Source organism: Dysidea avara, chromosome 2 (genome assembly GCF_963678975.1).
Source record: "Dysidea avara chromosome 2, odDysAvar1.4, whole genome shotgun sequence".
Taxonomy (NCBI): Eukaryota; Metazoa; Porifera; class Demospongiae; order Dictyoceratida; family Dysideidae; genus Dysidea; species Dysidea avara.
The window spans coordinates 33,896,970-33,913,587 of NC_089273.1; positions in this window are offsets into that span (position 1 = coordinate 33,896,970).

Consider the following 16,618-nt stretch of genomic DNA (forward strand, 5'->3'; position numbering starts at 1 on the left):
AATTTTAATAACAACAATTCAGGTGAATTTTGTGCTGCTTGGTCTTGGTACAAAATTCACCTGAATTGCCGTTATTAAATTTTTTACCATTAACCTACCATCACAGCCATTCCTTAGCCGCCACCTTGGATTTCATATCTTTTTTCACCATAGCCTTTCTGAGGGCTGCACTCTTTTTTTTGCAGCTTGGTTGTTTTGGATTAGATATTTATTACATGCCAATTATTCTCTACAGGATAACTCGTTTGCAGCTGATCTCTCTACGGAGTGTAGCTGCACTCTCTACAGGGTGATTTGCTTGTAGATGAAGTCTCTACAGAATTTTCTCTACAGGGTGACTTGTTTCTAGCTGAACTCTCTGCAGTTATCTGTTTGTAGCTGAGTTGAACTCTCTACAGGGTGATTTGTTTGTAGATGAAGTCTCTACAGGGTGGGTGAGTTTGTAACTGAACTCTCTACAGGGTGATTTCAGTGGCGAATCTAGCAATTTATAAATGGGATTTCCAGTTTAGAAGGTGGACATATACACTGACATGACTGACGCAAAAGTCTGTACTACATTGTCTGGTTTGGTGAGGTGAGACAAAAAAAAACAAAAAATAAAGAAAAATAAAGGTCACAGCCTATTCATAAAGTACATAAAATCCTGAAATAACTCGCTACACACTGCTCTAATAGTTACTGTGACTGCTCTATTAGAATATCTCGATCGAGGCGCATGCCGCAATAATTAAAACATTTAATTGCTACGTACACCTGTAATCATTTTTTCACAGGGTGTTTCCGTGGAAACCTTGAAACCCCCTAAATCCGCCACTGGATTTTGTTTGTAGCTGAACTCTCTACAAGATGATTTGTTTTTAACTGATCTCTCTACAAGATGATTTGTTTTTAGCTGATCTCTCTGCAGGGTTACTTGATTCTAGCTGATCTCTCTACAGGGTAACTTGTTTACACAGTAGCTGAACTCTCTACAGGGTGATTTGTTTCTATCTGATCTCTCTACAGGGTTTCTTTGTCTGAGGCTGATCTCTCTTAAGGGTGATATGTTTCTGTAGCTGAACTCCCTATTGGGTGACTTGTGTCTAGCTGAACTGTCTACAGGGTTATCTGTTTGTAATTGAACTCTCTACAGGGTGATTTGTTTCTAGCTGATCTCCCTACATGGTTACTTTCTCGGTGTGATCTCTCTTAAGGGTGATTTGTTTCTGTAGCTGACTTGAACTCTCTACAGTGTGACTTGTTTCTAGCTGAACTGTCTATAGGGTTATCTGTTTGTAATTGAACTCTCTACAGGGTGATTTGTTTCTAGCTAATCACTCTACAGGGTTACTTTGTCGAGGTGATCTCTCTTAAGGGTCTAGCTGAATTTTGTATAGGGTAACTTGTTTGTGGCTGAACTCTGTACAAAGTATAGCTAATCTCTCAACAGGGTGACTTATTTCTCTCTAATCTTTCTACAGCATGACTTGTTTCTAGCTGAACTCTGTAGCTACAGGGTGATCTAACTCTCTACGGTGTGATTTTTTTCTAGCTGATCACTCTACAGGGTGGCTTGTTTCTAGCTGATCTCTCTACAGGGTCACGCTTACTATTAGGGATAGGAAGTTTCTGTAACACAGAGTTAGGATATAACTGTGTACTACTGTACTCTAAATGATGCAAATTTTCAGTAGAATTATACAATTAGGTGGGTAACTCATTGGAGTGAACTGAGTGACTGGGGTGATCTCAGTGATTGGACTGATCTGAGTGATTGAAGTGATCTTAATGATTGGAGTGATCTGAGTGATTGGCACAGGAAGAAAAGCTGCATTTCAGGTATTCGGAAATCCCCAGTAAATGTACAGAAATTCAATGTTTCTGTACATTTCCAGTGTTCATGAAATTTGCACATTTCCTTGACATTTCCTGAAGCAGTATAGGGCATGATTTCCATGACATTTCTTAATAGCAGTATTGATGGCATTTCTTGACATTTTCTAATGCTGGATAGATGAAATTTACTGACATTTCTGGAACACAGGAAAGATCAAATTTTCATAAATTTCTTAACATTTCCTGCACTCAGGATAGGTGGTGTCAAAATGCAACTTTCCTGTCTCGGAAATGTCAGTAAATGTCATGTGTCAACACATTTTCTAAACACAGTGTAGATGGGGGACAGTATGGTGCCAAGTGTGCATTACCCTCTCCACAGCAGTTCAGGACACATGACATTTATGGACATTTAAATGGCAAGGAACAAACAAGTACATTAAAATTATAGCTAGCTTATCTACTTTAATAAAGTTTGCAAAATGTATAAGAAACCTATATTACCAAGGTATTATTTTATTGTGGGTTTGGGTTACCACATTTCCTGTTAATGTAGGAAATGTCCAGTAAATATGATATTTCTTAAAATTTACATAATGTGTCCTTGGCCTCTATAATGTACCATATTATTGCATTTAGGTTACACCAAGACCTTATCCTGATCTGTAAAGTGTTACAGTAGTTAGGTACGACAACAGCTGGAGTGACAATCTCGGACTAAAATTTCAGTGCATGCCATGTCTCCTTGACTTAGAAAATCTCATTGAAATTTTTGAATAGTACAGGAAATCTCACTTATGCCATGTGTCCTTGAATAAGGAAATCTCATGTAAATGTCAAATTTCTGAATAGTGTAGGAAATCTCACTGCATGCCATGTGTCCTTGAATAAGGAAATATCATGTAAATGTCAAATTTCTGAATAGTGTAGGAAATGTCACTGCATGCCATTTGTCCTTGACTAAGGAAATATCATGTAAATGTCAAAGTTCACTAAGCTTCTTTTCCAATTATTAATAATGTAGCCATTAGGGGTATAGTAATAATGCTGAGATAATTTTCAGCATAATACCAGAAATCACTGTTCTAGCATTATGTTGGCATTTTGAAAGAATCATTAAGATTTCATGAATGAACGATTGATATATATACTCTAATAGAACAGTCACCAGATTGGAAAATTATCTGCATATATATAATAGTTAAAACAATTCGTCATTTTAATTTTATTGATTTATTTATTTATAATGCTTTTTGAAGCAGGAGAACCTGCATCAATGGTCTGTGGGAAAACTGTGCCCACAGCCAGAAATATATGGCTATACATTAATTATAATTAACTACATTACAATTACTTTTACTTAACTATGTAGAGTAACTATGTACTTATTACTATTTTGTAGTTCAGTGTCATTTAAGAGGGAGAAAATTGGTGGAGATTGGTTGTCTTGAGCATCGGTGGCATGGACATAAGTAATGAAATGAACAGAATTGATCAGAGTTGAAGTTAACTGTAAAATAGTCCCATAGATGTTTTGTGAACTTTTGTTTGATGACATATGGTAGTTTTTGTCGATACAGCCAGCGACAAAGAATTTTGATGACGATTTTTTCCTGATTATGGTATTTAATAAAGCAATCAATCCTATTTTTATACTACTCTATAGAACACCCAAATATCTTGTGTGCAATATTTAACCATAGAATTTTAAATAAATGGTAAAATCTACATTTCTTATTGGAATAATTTTGAGAATAATGCATAAATTTTGAACTTTATGCAAGCTTTTGTCAGGAAATTGTAAATCGAATAATGCAAAGAATTATGAGCATAATTACCTCAGCGCTAGCCTTAGTAGCCATGTGTCAAATATGCCCATATGGTTGACTTTTCAAAACTTGGTTGCATATAGAAGGGAGACTGCTAAGCACTTGATAAGATGCACAAGAAACTTTTCCATTTTCAAACATGACATCCAACTGAAGCACACTTAGGTAATAGTCTAAAGGTTAATTAATAAATTATATATGATGTTAGTAGTTATGAACAATTTTTATTTTGCACCTATCAAAGTTTTGCCCTGCCTACTCCATGCAAACAAGAAACGGGAATAGCAGGTTTTATGGAATAACTCCCCTACACTGGGGCAAAATTTTAGGTCTATTCCCTTCCTTTCTCCATTAGATCATTTCAATCCTGTAAATATTTCAAGCATTGCCTAAACCCTGGGAATAATTTTTTGTCAAATTTCCTCATTACCTGCATGGCGGTAGATGGGGCAAAACTTTGATAGGTATATTATGCATACAAAGAGATCAGTCTGTTGTAATCTCTATAATGTATATACCTACTGCATATTCTGTACATATCTCTTAACACTATCTTCAAAGATTTTGGTTCCAAGGTTTCAGTCTGGAGAAAAATAATGCAGGATAATATTTTGCGTGGCAGTGCTATTATTTAAACATTATATAAAGAAGCTAAGTGAATACATTTTCCATTGGCAATGACATAATTTTGGTTTAATTAATTGTTCTATTTATTTATTTTGTTATTACTTGAGTCCAGGGAATCAGCCCAGGGGGACCAGCCCAGAGTAAGCTACAAAAATCAACAAAATAATTTTATTTAACTAAAAACTGTTTAACACTGGGAGATTTGATTGTTTCAACAGGTAAGCCATTAATTATTCTAGGAAAAAGCTGAATTTGTATGAATTGGTTCTTACTGAAGGAGTGATGAAATAGAGTGAAAGTTGGTGGCATGTAGGATAGGAGGTGGTGAGAAATCATGGAGGAATCTTCAAGGCCGAGTGATCATTAATAGAGTTAGAGAACATTTTAGTCTTAAAATCATGTATTGATGTGATAATGTGGGCCACTGAATTAGGTCTCAAGCATAAGATGTAACACTACTATTTCACACTGTTAAAGTTGGGTGTTCTCAAACACCCATGTTGTTGTGTTACCTAAATACCCACACCTGTTATGGTGTAGTAGGAACACCCTTGGGTGTTTGCACTGCACTAAATCAATTTGAACACTTCACTACTAACTCATAAACCAATGGTTTTCCTATGAACTCAAATTCACGGGTTATTCACATTTATGACCCTATGGATACTTGATGTTTCATAGGCTATGAATTTTATGCACCCTATGAATTATACATGAATCATCCCATGAAAACACCATGACTTTAATATGAATTATTATCCCAAGACTCCCATATGATTTGACCATGAAACTACTACCATACAATGGATGAATATGTCATGAAGACTATTCAGTGCACTATGAAATTTACATAAACGTCTCGTGAATTTATTAATAAATTTTACATGAACCAATTAATGAAATTTATATGAATATATTAATGTAATTTACATGAATTTAGCAATAAAATTTTTATGAATATCTCATGAACTTACAGGTTTTTGCAATTGAATTCGTCGTCTTTGCGATTCAATTCGTCCCGTTTGCAATTGAATTCGTCGGTAATGCAATTGAATTCGTCCCGTTTGCAATTGAATTCGTTGGTATTGCAATTGAATTCGTCGGTTTGGCAATTGAATTCGTCGGTTTTGCAGTTGACTTAGTCGGTGTTGCAATAGAATTGGTCGCGTTTGCATTACAATTCGTCATAAACAAAACGGCTCCAAGAAACCAACCCGTTCATTAAGAGATGAACTATTTATTCCTTGGAGAATTACACTTGAGACACTAGAAGGTAATTGAAGCTGGTAGTACGCGAAGTTGATAGTTGTCTGACAAGTTAATTAACTTGCTTGCGAGTGACCACATCCATCGCGAATGGCGTAGTAGAGTTTGGAATGTTGCTGGATAGGCTGTAGAGGAAGAATTATTGCCTTATAAAGAGTTGTCTACTACTGTTGTACTTGAGCAAGTTCTTGTAGCAGCTGCTACATCATGTTTTCGTGTTTGCTCCAGCTACCATTCTTGTTACGGACGAATTTATCTGCAAAAGCGACGAATTCAATTGCAAAACCGACGAATTCAATTGCAAATAGGACGAACTCAATTGCAAAACAGAGGATTCAATTGCAAACGGGACGAATTCAATTGCAAAATTTCTGTATCAGTGAAATTTACATGAACATCCTATGAGATACCATAAAAGTGTTCAGGATCTGACATCATGAAATAATGTCTATGCCAGACAGAAAATGCTATGATAATCACAAAGCAGTAACTCCAAAACATCTACAAATTGAAGTTTAATGCAATTAGAGTAAGCCACCAATGTTCGACCACCATACGTTCGGACGCGATTTGTCTAAACCAGCAAAGAAAATTTCTACTTTTGCTATGCTTTTGGAGAGGTCTAGGCCATAAATTCTTGCATGCGAAATTTCAGACCTGCAGCTTTCTTAGTCTGGCTGCAGGAGCTACAAAAGTGACCTGTCCGAATGTTCTCAATTCTAGGACAAAAGTATGTATTATCGGTCGAGTGGCACTGCTCGTAATGCTTGAGGCTGATTAAGTCTATCTGTGCTTGATACGAAAGAGCAACTCTTATACTCTCCAAATATATGCAGATATTTGACTTAGTCCTTATTGGCTGTGAATTACAAAGCTCCAAAGTCACCTCTGTCGTGCAATCTTAAATTCGGCCACATGTGAAGCTCGTGCAAATCAAATAGTTACCTATATCGAATCCAAAGCTATTTTTATGAACATTGAGAGCATCAGCTACCGTTCAGTAGTAAATAGACACATGCACGATGACCGCACCTTGATTTTTGTCCGAATAGCTACATTGCATTTATGCTTCTCTGACAGTAGCAGGGTGGCTACTGCACCCAGCACACATATACACAATCCAAATCCACTTAAATGGGGTTTTGACTATCCCCTGTCTTAATGTCAAAAGTTTCTCTTCAAAATGTCCAGGACATTAGCCAGATCGAAATACTCTAATAGAGCAGTCAAATAACTCTAATATAACGATCAGCCAATTTATTATCACATGTAATCAGGTTTTAAGCGTTGTAATCAACAAAATTCACATATAATAGTGTTATTGAAGTGAATATTCCTGGGCGTGGCCCTCGGATTTTCTGACTGCTCCAATTATAAAATAGGTGACTGTTCTATTAGAGTGTTTTTATCTGGCTAATGTCCTGGGTATTTTGGAGAGAAACTTTTGATATTTTTAAGACAGAGGTTAGTAAAAATCCCATTTAAGTGGATTTGGATTTTGTATATGTGTTCTGGGTGCAGTAGCTAGGCTGCTATTGCCAAAGAATATCTTCAACAGTTAATAGCTATAAGTACAGTTTTTTTCCACAAGTAGTCCCTCAGTGGAATGCTTTACCAAGTGTCACTGTCAATGCACCAACCCTACAACAATTCTCTACACTTGTACACTAGTGATCTCTTCAATTACTTAATTACTTATCCTTAATTAATTTACTTACTTAATTACTTATACTTAATTAATTTACTTACTTATTTACTTACATTTTAATTTAATTTGTAACTAATCATTGTACTATGCTCATGCATATGAGTCTTACAATTATAAAATATAATAATAAGAAGCATAAATGCAATGTAGCTATTTGGGAATAAATCAAGGTGCGGTCATTGTGCATGTGTCTATTTACTACTGAACGGTAGCTGATGCTCTCAAATGTTCATAAAAATAGCTTTGAATTCGATATAGGTAACTATTTGATTTGCACGAGCTTCACATGTAGCCGAATTTAAGATTGCACAACAGAGGTGACTTTGGAGCTTTGTAATTCACAGCCAACAAATATCTGCATATATTTGGAGAGTATAAGAGTTGCTCTTTCATATCAAGCACAGAAAGACTTGATCAGCTTCAAGCATTACGAACAGTGCCACTCAACCAATAATACATATTTTTGTCCGAGAATTGAGAACAGTCGGACAGGTCACTTTTGCAGCTCCTGCAGCCAGACTAAGAAAGCTGCAGGTCTGAAATTTTGCTTGCAGGAGTTTATGGCCTAGACCTCTCCAAAGGCATAGCAAGAGTGGAAATTTTCTTTGCAGGTTTAAAAAAAATCGCTTCCGAACCTATGGTGGTCGAACATTGGTGGCTTACTCTACAACTTACAGTATCATGAATTACAACTGTTGAAAGATATTATACCCATGTCCCGTACTACAATAATGGACCACAAATCTGCCATTATGTATTGCTATTATGCACGTATCTTTATTTGAAAGTTCTGGGATCACAGAGTAGCTAACAGCATATAAATAGACTATCTAAGTTTATTTGTACACATACTAAACAGTTTCTAACTTACACACCTTAAACGTAAACAAAATGATGTGTAAATTCAAGACTGAAAACATTAAACGCAGACATACTGGTCCCATTTGTTAATACATATCTAAGTGTGCATGGGCAAGAAAGCAAAAAATAAATAAATAAAACAACTGAACACTTGTCCTCAGGGGCGTAGCTAGCCAGAAGGTGATGGTGGGGCAGTCATGCCCCCACGAAACGCTCAAAATCACTCATGATTGCAAAAAGGGCTAATGACCCAATGGTGGGCTAGCCAACATACAGTGTTGTATTATTACAGCTTACACAACTAGCTACGTAACTATTTCAGTACTGATTGCTTATCACTTATCAATGGAGGTATATTCGTCGAACATTTTCGCACGTGTCACAACTGTACTCCAACAAATTCATCCACAGTCCGGTAGAACTATTTTGTTAATATTTTAGTGCTAATACAAGTTACTTTATGTTAGCCACAGCTTGTGCTGCAGTCCTAGCACACTGCCGACAGGATGACATGTTCACTCACTACACTCCGCAAAATTCAAATGTCACGTATTGCATGAAATCCCACCTGTCTCTCTTGCTAGCAGAACTTGTAAGCTTGTGACTGATCCACCTGACTGATAAAGTAAAAAAAAAAATTGACTGCACTGCCGTACAAAGACCTACTGTGATCGACTCAAGAAAATAAACTTGGTGCATTTAACACTTTATCACTTCGTAGGCAGTAGGTTCGTAGCGTAATTTGGTCTCCTTCGTCATTTGTGAGTTGTGACTCCTGCCGCGGCGATGTCCTTTAGAGCGGGTCACTCTTTAGATTCGAAAATGCTCCATCACGTGAGTAATCTAGGCTAAATATAGAAGTGTGTCTCTAATATTTGCGTTCGGTGAATTCACGAGCGAGTTACGGAATGTTGTGTGTGCGCGTTCACTAGCAACTCCTAGTGATAACACTGAGTAGCGCACATATTTTATAGTCATTTGCATGTCAGTTTATTACTGGTAAGCTTGTGACAGAGGTTAAAAAAAACACTACGGTGATGGGGGGGGGGGGGGGGGGGGCAAATTCCTTCTCTTGCTCTCCCTTGGCTATGCCTCTGCTTGTCCTGGAATACCCATAGCACCCACAAAAATAATTATTTGAGGGGCAGGTGCCTGTAACCAGAGCAATGGATACAGCTAAGATGTGCTTAGTCTATCATTTATCCAAAATTAAACAGAGAAGAAGAGTACTACAGTATTAGCAATAAGCATTAAAGATGAAATAAAGTCCAATTCTGCTACCAAAATACTACTCGACAATTCATGACGGCGAACATTAGCCAGTTCCTCTAATTTAAAGATTATCAAACAAAATTTCTTGAGGGCACAGAGGCAACTAAGTGAACATGTGTAGCTGATTAAGTTAATATGTCAGGTGACTAAATAAGTTCGTAAACCATAACAAAGATGTATGTAAATGCTGCAGTGACCACTGTACCGATACAAAAATAGATTTGAATGTGTATCTTGTCATATCCTATTGCTACACTTTGCTAATTGGAGCCATCAAACATAGAATGAAACAATTTGCATTGATTCACCAAGCACTAAACACTACTCAGGACATCATGTGTAAATATATTGGTCTTTGATTCAGGAGTCAGAAGTATGGCAACACCGAAAACTGAACACATTTACTTTTCCAATTCTCTCCCTAGGTCTCACCGATGTTGCTGCACTAGCAACATGTAATAAAGCAATGTAGCACCTTCAAAGTTTTCTATATAGTTCATTCGATCTGGTCTGTCCCACACCTTAGTGGTAATCTTTGAAAGTTTGTAGCCTAGTGCATCTTAATAATATTTAAACAAATTTCTTGCATTTATTTATAGTGCTAACTTAGTATTAGTAGACAACATTGCGGCCCTAGCAGTTAAGCAGCTGAAAACACTGATATAATGTAGCTATGCATGTTCAGTACCATACCATTTACATTCAGAAATGGGCGAACACCTACTACAACTTCATGTACAACTTACTAGAGAAGGCAGGTGAAGGTTTCGATATGAGTGAAATTCCTAGTATCGCATCTTTCACTTCAATTTAAGCTTCACCTTTTGCGAGGCTCCCATCTTTAAAAACTGTATTAGCATTGTTTGCTAGTAGAACACTAACTGATAAACAAGCGTGGCTTGTCCACACAGTAGTTTTGTAACAAAACATCGCGCAATAATTAGCATTTCAGGCAGGGGCGGAGGAAGTAGTTGATATGAGGGGGGCTGTGCTGACCCAGACTTATGGAAGTGAGGTACTACACTGTCTCTGGTTTGGTTAGGTGAGACTAAAACTAAAAAAAGGTCACAACCAGCTGACAATAGCTGCCTACCTCGCAATGCATATGCATTTATAGCTGATAAACCACATAAAAATCCTTACATATCTCGCTACACACTGCTCTAATACTGTGACTGCTTTATTAGAGTGACTGCTCGAATACCAGGACCGAAGATCACTTGACTTTCAAGGCGTGTTTGATCGCGTTCGTAGCTCCAAGAAACTCCTCTTGATTCTTCGAGTGATCTTTGGTCCTGGTATTCGCTTCCTGGCTCTGGGCACGGCGCTAAGTAGGTTGAGTTTACCAACTGTTACCGTGTTATTCTCTCGCTCTGCTTCTTGAGTTCTGATCCTTTGATGTGCGCTTATTGGAATGCCCGGACGGCGTAAGAAGAACCGTCGAAAACAACCAGTTGATCTGTCTAATATATATATATATATATATATATATTTATGATTGTAAAACTCACAAATTTGAGTATAAAAACAATGTCTTTAGATTATTAATTACTGTTTTTCATTGAATATGTCAGTGTTGATTGAAGAATACTATCAAAATCATTTAGGGAAAAAATATCATTGATTGGTAGTTGATTCCATAGGGTAATTGATCTTGGGTAAAAACTAAATTTGTATGCATCAACAGTAGCAGATGGTTTGATGAATTTATCCTGGTTTCCTCGTAAACATCTTGTAGAATGTACAATATAACTGGGGATAGGAAGCTCTACTAGGTGATTGACAATCTTGTAGAACATCAAGAGACGAAGCCTTGTATGGTGTTACACTATGGATTTTAACTTTAGTGAATTTAGGATATGTGATATACTACTTAATCTGCGGTAATTTGACACAATAAAAAGAGCAGCACGCTTCTGAATAGCTTCTAGTTTATTGATGTAGTATTGCATGTGTGGGGACCAAACTGTCGCAGCATAGTTTAAAATTGGTAGAACAAATATATTGTAGGCATCTAGCTTAACTCTTTGGTTACAGTGTTTCAGATTTCTTCGTAAGAATGCTAAAGTGTTATTAGCGTTTTGGCAATAATGACGTCGATGTTGACGATGATGACCCTGACCGTGTGTGGTGCTCTTGTGGGCGGCCTTTTGGTACTGATGGGTTTATGATTAAGTGTGATGGCCACAGTGAGAGCTGCTGCCAGTGGTATCATGGCCATTGTGTTGGAATCACTACTGCTGAAGGTAGAATACTTGATGTTGATAATGGACCATTTATTTGCCCTACTTGTGCAACCAGTTCAGATGTACGAAACCTTCCTTCCTTTAACTTGTCAACTCTTACTACTTTTGAGTGGCGTGGCTCACCTAGCCCTGCTGTGCTTGAATTACACGACCAACTATACTTTCAAGGTGTCCATTGGAAACCAAACCTGTTTACCGTGCCATCAGGTAACTTGGGTAAATCCTTTGTATCTGAACTTGCATCATTGCTGCACTCCTTTAGTAAACAGTCAGCTCTAGAGCCATTTGCCTTAAAGGCTGCCATGTTGATGCCCAACTTGCTTTTACAGAAACCCCACAACGAGTCCAAACTCAGTTTTCGAGTAGTTTGCTCTTGCCTTCAGAGACTACTTGATCTTTGGCTTAAGGGTGATTTTTTAGCTTTATTTAATGAAGGGATTGTCATACAGAAATATCTATCTGCTTCACCTCGCTATCGTCCTTCCTGTGATGATCATACTCATTCTTCCAGGTTTTCCCACCTTATGACTCAGGGCCATGTTAATGCTGCTCTTCGCTGTCTGTCTCCTTCTTGCGACTGTGGCCCTCTTAACTTGGATCATGTAGTGGGTTCCTTGTCTGATGGTTCTCCCAAAACTGTGTTTGATGTATTGCGTGAAAAACATCCTTATGGTCGTGCTGCAGACCTTCTGGTCTTAATGCTCATGCTTGGAGACATCTTTGTACAGCGTTTGGTGATGCTTCTAATGACTTGTGTGCAGTTATTTCTGCTTTTGCCCATCGTATTTCCACCTTTTATGTTAATTCAAAATATTTATCCGCTTACTGTGCTTGTCGCCTAATTCCTCTTGACAAGCGTCCTGGTGTTTGCCCTATTGGTGTGGGTGAAGTTTTGCGAAGAATTATTGGAAAGGTTGTGATGAGAGGTGGGGACTATTCTACGGAACGGAACGGAACGGAACGGAATGATGGACTAAACCACGGAACAGAACGCTTTCTCAAATTGAAGCTTGCAACTTACCATTGCTGAAACTTCCCTTATAAGTTAGCAGTGGCATCTCCAGTGGGTGATTAAACATAAGATAGAAAGAATTAATGGATCGATTGTGGGTTTTTGTTGGTTGTCATTAGTAACGAAGTATTATTGTGGGATGAGCTGTATCAGTGATGTTCATCCATACGGAAGGGAACTTTATGTGAGCTGTTTTTCTTATTTATACTTTAGAAAACAGTCTGGGCCGGTCTTTCAAGTCATAAGTCAGTGTATAAATAAAGCAAGCAGGAAGATACTGGTAACAGGAAGATACTGGTAACAGGAAAGCCAGCTGAATTAAAACTTGAAGAATTTTGTGCAGTGTGTGAGGAGCAAATATTTTGGCAGACTGCAAGGAGGGTATATTCTGCAAACATCACTGAAGTGTATGCATGGAGTTATTTATATATTAACGGCTGGTGCAGTGGACTAATGCCGTATTCAATAGTGAGCTGATTTTATCTGTTGCACAATTCAAGGATGTGTCTGACTGCTAGCCTTGAATCAGGCTAAATGCCAAAACTCCAAGATCAGCCAAATCTCTATTATAAGCCGCATGTGAAACCATGCCCGTAGCCACCAGGCAAACGTGATTTGGACCAGGATGTGTGTGTAATTTCAATGTATCTAGTCAGACCTGAAATGGAACACTCACATTAATTACATACCACCTAAGAATCCTAGGATTTCTTAAGTGTAACATTTCACGTGCTTCACTTCAAACAAAACAGGTTAAATTTTTTCGTCTATTTTCAAGTGATTCCCAGTCCAGCTGGTTCATGAAATTACAATGGGATCACATGTATTTGTTACAGTGCAGGCTGTCCTGTGTTGGATCTACTCTAGAGTTGAAATTTCAAGGTAGACTCACTGCCAATGTACTGACACTAGTACTGTTGTAGCATGTTTAAGTGGAGGACAAATGAAATAGTAATGCTAGATTATTTATGCATACAATTTTTTCATAATGAAATTGATATCCCATTTTGATTTGTACTTCCACTTTGCAACATATTCAAGAACAAGAAACTACTATACTTAATTTCCAACCACTGTCATTAATTAACCAAGATCTCACTAGTCTGTAATTCACCTTACTGTAGTGATTTTATTGATTCATCTGTATGTTTCTTCATTTTCCTTTGAAGTTGTACCAAGAGTTCATAATAAGATGGAGAGTGTCTAACTTGAATGCATTCACCAAACACCCTGCTTAAAGTAACACCTCGGCCTTATTTCAGAACAAAGGCTTTACCTTCTTCAGCAATACTAATCAACAGTTTTCTATCCCCCAGTAAAGGTGTTGATTTGATGAAAGGTGAACTTTACGCAGGGTGTTTGTACAGGCCACACTGAGAGTTAGACACTCTCCCCCATACAAATCAGTATTACGAACTCCAATTGGTTGTACAGTATAGGTAAACAAAGATAAATTTCTCTCCCATCTTATTCTAGGATTTCTATTGACAAGGAAAATTCAATTATTTGTATAAAGGCTCAAAATTGAGAAAATATAAAGAAAGTGAATTAATATTATACAGTCAGTTTGCTTTTGGATATTTAATGTCTCCAACCACAACAAAAATTCGATGAATCCATGCATCTCATCACTGGTCGTCTGAACATTCTGAAAGTGATACCTCACTCAATCAACCTTATATTGTTTATTAGACTGAATAAAGTCATGATTACCTAAACAATCACTTAATTAATGTTTTATAATTATCTTATTCCATTTTCCTGGAGGTTCCACTGATAAAATGCAATTTCAGCAATGATAGCAGTTAGCCAAGCTGCAAGTTGATTCAGAAAGCATTCCATTCTGTAAAATAGACCCCATCCAGAATTCAACTCAGTACTCAGGCTGAGATATCTGACAATAGTCCACTACTCTGTTAATGAATCATTGATGTTCACACAATATAGCCTCCTTGAGGTATCTGAATGTTTGCTCCTCACACACTGCACAAAATTCCTTTAGATTCTGCTTAGACTGAGTTGATTCAGCTTGTCACCATACTTGTTTCCTTTGTAGTGTACATACTGATTTATGCCGATTAGAAAGGCTGGGCCTCAGACTGTACATTCTAAAGTCAAGTAAGTAAAAATAACTCACATACTAGTAAAAACAAGTCATGCATTAAGTTCCCTACTTGATATATCCGAAGATGAACACACTGAGACAGCTATTCCCACAATTAGTATTTCGTTACTATAAATGACAACCAACAGCAAGAACCCACAATCGATCCTTAAATTCGTTTTATCTTTCGTGGGGTACGTTTGATTTAATACCTGCTGGAAGTGCCACTGATAACTTGTACAGCAATGGTAAGCTGCAAGCTTCAATCTGAGAAAGCATTCCGTTCCGCAGTTTAGTCCATCCTTCCGTTCCGTTCCGTTCCGTAGAATAGACCCCACCGTGATGAGAATTATAGGGCGTGATTTACAGCAGGCTGCAGGATCCTCTCAATTATGTGCTGGTCAAATGCCGGGTGGTTGTGAAGCTGCTGTCCATGCAATGAAACAAATATTTCACTATTATTATTTTTTATTTATTTATTGATTAGCAAACACCCAACAGGGTTTTTACGCTAATGTACAAGGTACGTGCACATAAGTGTACGTACCTTGCCTGAGGTTGATGGTGTTCTCCTTGTTGATGCTAAGAATGCCTTCAATGAGTTAAATCGTCAAGTAACACTCCGAAACGTTGAGGTCCTCTGCCCTTCTCTTGCTCCCATTTTAATTAACACTTATCGTACTGATGCTTTTTTTGTTTACTGGAGGTCGTACCATCTTTTCTAGTGAAGGGACTACCCAGGGTGATCCTCTCGCTATGGCTATGTACACTATTGGTACTTTGCCCTTGATTTCTCGTCTTACTGGTCTAGTAAAGCAGTGCTGGTATGCTGATGACTCTGCTGCTGGTGGCAAGCTTTCCAAGCTTAAGCAATGGTGGGATTTGTTATCTTCTGTAGGGCCCCGTTATGGCTATTTTCCAAATGCTACTAAAACTATCTTGATAGTCAAGGAAACTGTTTTAACTGATGCTAGAACAATCTTTGGAGACTGTGACATTCAGGTTACTGCTGAAGGACACCATTATCTGGGAGGTGTAATTGGCACTCCTGCCTTTGAACAGCTATTTTTTGAGACGTAAAGTGGATGGCTGGATTGATGATCTTAAGACCTTGAGCCTCTTTGCCGAAACACAACCTCATGCTTCCTATGCTGCTTTTTGTCATGGTCTCTCTTTCCGATGGAACTATTTTTTTCGTGTTTCTTCTTGTTCTACAGACCTTTTCCTTCCTCTTGAACATTTTGTTAAATCTGTTTTCCTTCCTAGTCTATTGGGTCGAACTGTCCCTGGTGATGTTGAGAGAAAGCTATTTGCCTTGCTTGTGCGGCTAGGAGGCCTTGGTGTGTGTGATCCTTCGATTGTTGTGTCACAGCAGCGTTCCTGCTCTGTAGAAGTAAATGCTGGTCTCGTTGGCTTGATTATCTCTCAGGTACATCAACTAGGTGACTGTCTTGATGCACAGGTTCACTTGCAATCCAAGTATCACTGTACTGAGGAGCCATCAAGAGCAACTTCAATCTGCCAATCACTTGTTCCATGAACTTCCTCCTAGCATGCGTTCCTCGGTCATGTTGGCTCAGGAGAAGGGTGCATCGAATTGGCTCTCTTGTCTTCCATTGAAGTCGCATAATTTTGTGCTTCATAAAACTGCTTTTCGTGATGCAATTTCGCTTGGCTATCATTGACTACCATCTGCCTGCCCTACTTCCTGTGCCTGTGGTCACTCTTTTACCATAGAACATGTTCTGTCTTGCCCAAAGGGCGGGTTTCCTTCTCTGAGACATAATGAAGTGCGTGATCTAACTGCCAATTTACTTTCCGAGGTCTGTAACAATGTTGTCACTGAACCCCACCTTCAGCCTCTTTCTGGTGAGA